General features: G+C 37.5%; 1 pseudogene; it reads right to left on the bottom strand.

The window, feature by feature from the left end:
• Positions 1-1,469: 1,469 nt before the first annotated feature.
• LOC144232786 (gametocyte-specific factor 1 pseudogene) lies at positions 1,470-1,963 on the bottom strand (annotated as a pseudogene).
• Positions 1,964-4,335: the final 2,372 nt, after the last annotated feature.

Raw genomic sequence — 4,335 nt, 5'->3', positions numbered from 1 at the left:
ATCCAGTGTTTACCAGACTTATTTACTGAAAGAATGTTTATTTGTTTGTTTACATCACACCAATATTAACATGTTCTGAGACTAATGTTTTATAGAGCAAAGTGCTGGGGTGCCTGGGTAGCTTAGTTGGTTAAGAGTCCAACTTCAGCTCAGGTTATGGTCTTGCAGTCTGTGAGTTTGAGCCCCGCATCAGGGCAGGCCTGGAGCCTGCTATGGATTCTGTGTCTCCCTCTCACCCTGCCCCTCACCTGCCCATACTCTGTCTCTCAAAATAAATAAACATTTAAAAAAAATTTAAAAAAAAAGAAAGTGCCACTAGAATAATTTAGCATTTGCTTCTAGAATGAAATTCCTATCCATTTGACCTGAAAGAAGGTTTCAGGTTTGTAAAACTCCAGTGGACAGCTTGATTTTGGATCTAGGACTGTGTAGAGCAATCTTAATTATTGATTTTTTAGAAGTGGACAGTGAATTGTAATTGCTTACTTACAAAGCAGTGCATCTAGAACATATTTTAAGATCCAGCTTCTTTGGAATTCTCTAGTATCATTTTGGAGTGGACAACTAAAATGTACATTTTATACTTTAGGTACTATGAAAATATTCCGAATTTAGGAACAAAGTTATTGAGCAGTATTTAATAGTACTGGCCCTAAAACATGACAAGGGGTAGTATTTACTTACAAAGCATAATTTTCTGGAAACCCCAGGGCTTGTTAAGCCCCAAACTATCATGTTCACTCCATATCACTCAATGAAATTTCACTCTGAGAGCTCTTTCCCCTCTTATTTGAATTAGATAATCAAAGCAATCCTGTAGTTCTCTGTCTTGTGACTCTGCCTAGGCTTTCTCTCTTCCCAAAATGCTTTTTCCTTTATGCCTCCATCACTGCCCATCAGTAACTTCAAATGATCGTGACTCATTTTCTCCGTGGTTTACAGCCCAGGCCTCTGCAAGGTAATCCTACCTTTCCTTATGTCCTAACAGGATTTAGCTTGCCTCTTGTTATAACACATGCTATGAAACACTGTTGGGGAACATGTATAATAGTCTACCAACAGTATGAGGCTCTTTTCATAATCAGAGACCATGTTTTGCTTATGATAGTGTCTTGCATAGAGTAGATACTCAAAATTGAATGGCACGGCAAGTTCAAAATAGGTCTTTATCATCTTCTTCACATTAAGAAAGTCACATAGAAACCAGATTGAAAGTCACATTCTGAGTTTCTATTTATCAGTTTGCTTACTGAAATATGCACAGAGTACTTCACATGTAAACAAGGAATGTCTTTCTCTAGGACCAAGGTATTTTTAGTATATTTTTCTTTTTTCTTTTTTTCAGTTTGAAAATCATAGATGGTTTATCTTTCTATAATTAGATTAGGAGAAAAAAATGAAGAACTCACTGGTAGCAGGAAGAAGCATGAGTCTTCTGGCGTCTGGCATGTTAGGGGATAGATATTCAGTTACCTTACATTGCCATTGTTTTTCCATGGCAGAACATACAGTGGAGACTTGAGAACACGCATGCCTGAAGTCAGGTTGCTCTACTGTTCCATAACTATGTTGCTTGCAGGGCTGTTGTTGCCATACTAGTTGACTGTGTCCCAGGCAAATGGGAGGTTGGTTTATTCCCACAGATCTTCATACCAGTCCTCATCACAAGGAGTATACTGCCATGTGCTCCCAGCCAGTCTCTTATCCAAGGTTTCTGGTTTGGTTGACAACATCCTGCTCAGTACAACCTTTACCATCACAACTTGAGATATGATGACTGATTTTGGCTCAAGGAACCTGGTAGAGACAAGTAGCCAATTTGTTTGTGACATCAGGATGATTCTTTCTGTACTTGATAAGATGATGGAGAAATCTGTAGGCCTTAATCTAGTGGTTCTTATCATAGGGACATTCATTATATTAGCTTTTCAGGGTCCAGGGAATCCATAGACGTTTATTCCATGTTGAAATACAGGAGCTGAATCCAAGTGCTTGGTCAGAACACATTCTCCCTACAGTTGCTTTCTCCCCATGTCCACGACCCAGCTTGAGTATATTTTTCTTATGTCACTTGGTTCTGGCAACTTTTCAGATGGTTGAAATTTAAAAAAAAAAAATTAAAATCAATGAGATACATATAACTGCATAGTTAAGTTTTTGCCTTATATTCTCTCCAGACATGGTTCTTCACGCATTTCTTTTCATAGTTAGTAATCTTTCTTTTTATTTTAAATAATTTCAGACTTGCAAAAGAGTTTGAAAAATACTGTAGAAATTCCCTTATAGTTTTCACTGGGTTCCCCAAATATTATGATTTTACATAACCAGGATACAATTATTGAAACCAGGAAGTTAACGATGAAGCAATACTATTAGTTACTCCACAGAGTAGGAGTAAGGTCAAGTGTCCTTGGTTGTCTCAATAAGTTCCCTTTTTTTGGTCTAGGATCCAGTTCTCAAGTCAGCTTAGTCTCCTCTCATCTGAAATCTCCTCAGCTTCCTTTGTCCATCATGACCTTGACACTTCTAAAGATCATGAGCCAATTATTTTGTAGAATGTCAATTTCAGGTCATCTGATGTGAAAGCAGTGATTGTATCCTTTGACAAAAATACTCATGATCTAGGAATATTTTTGAGAATCATTTGTATGGAAAACACTTATTTCTTCAAATATTTTGTTGAATGAAAGCCTTAGTTTCCATGCAGTAAGAGTGGATATTTCTGAAGTTCTAAAAGTTTATTTATTTATTTTTGAGAGAGAGAAAGAGAGCAAGCAGGGGGAGGGGCAGATAGAGGAGAGCAAGGATCTGACGTGGACTCTTCACTGATAACAGTGACCCTGCTGCAGGTTTGAACCCATGAACTGCCAAATCATGACCCAAGCCAAACTCCAACTCTCAACCGATGGAGATATCTAGGCACGGTCTACTTTTAAAATTCGACTTTAGAAAAAAAGCAGAAACTCTTATTTTTCTTCTTTGCAGATGTTTTGTCCTGTGTTAGTCCTTTGGAAGACTTATATTGAGATTGTGTTCCAGAGCTCCATAAGTCTCTGTTGATATGGATATGTATCTTTCATAAAATTATTTTTAAATATGAAACTATTTTTTAATCACACACATTAATTTTTTTCCCTAGTAATCAGTAGGTAGGTAGTATCCCACAGCTCAAGATGCTGAAATTTAATTGCTCAAAGTGAATTCCTCATTGCTCTTGCTGGAAAATCTCAGGCTTTACTGAGGCATCTCTTCAATGAATATCACACAGAAACCATAGTTAAAATATAGTACTTTACAACTGATACTGTTAAGGTGGTTTGTTTTGTTTTGTTTTGTTTTGTTTTTTTGATGTATTTGCCTTCCTGCTCTCCATTTTCTGATATGCTTTTCCCCTGGAAAAATTTCCCATCTTGCTTTTTTGCTAACTTCTTTATCCATGAATTGATTGTCTAAATTACCAGTCAGTCTGCCGTCTGGTTTCTCTCCCCACACTTCACTGAACTTACCCCTTCCAAGAGTACAAGTGACTTTCTTATGCTGCTTGTATGCATCATTCGACAATGTTGACAACTCTCTTCTTCCATGAGGATACTTACCCTCTTACGATATCTGAGGTATACTCTTTCTTGATTCTCTTGCTGCTTCCAAGAAGGTTTTTCTATTACTCTCATCTTCTCTTACTTGTTTTAACTATAGGCATTCTGTGGATTTACTCTTTAACAATACTGACGCATAAGCTCTGGGCTAGCTCAAAGGCTTCCGGAGCTTCAGTTACTATCTTTGTGCAGATGACTCCATCTTTACCTCTGATTTGGATACCCACCGTGAGCTTTAGCTCTGGATTTCTCATAGACATTTCAAACTCAGTTAGCAATCATTAATTCCCCCTTGAACATGAACTTCTTTCTCCTATCCAAACTCCTGAACTCGTGCTGGGGTGAAATCTCTCATTAGATTCTCCCATCACACTTTGTCCTCCACGTCCTAACCCATATTATTCCCTAAATCTGGATTGTTCTTCTCTCTTACCATGTTTCATGTGCTCATTTTTCATTTTGGTACAGTTGAAATTATATCTCAGTGATGCTTACCATGATCACCTCAAAGATAATTAGAAGATGCTCATGTTTATAATCAATTTCATTGTTTTGTGTTTTATCATTAGTTGTAGGCATGTCTGTACTGCCTTCCTCATTGGATTGTAAATCCCTCAAGTGATCTTGTGACCCTCAGAAACCAGCCCAGTGCCTACTTACGTATTGATTGATTGAACTCACTCAAAATGAATCACCCCTGCTTTGCCGTTGCTCTTATGTTTATTTGTTCTGTTTTATT

The sequence above is a fragment of the Crocuta crocuta genome, unplaced genomic scaffold (genome assembly GCF_008692635.1).
Source record: "Crocuta crocuta isolate KB4526 unplaced genomic scaffold, BGI_CrCroc_1.0 scaffold174, whole genome shotgun sequence".
Lineage (NCBI taxonomy): Eukaryota > Metazoa > Chordata > Mammalia > Carnivora > Hyaenidae > Crocuta > Crocuta crocuta.
The sequence above is the reverse complement of the archived record's forward strand: the minus strand, read 5'-3'. Positions and strand labels throughout refer to the sequence as shown.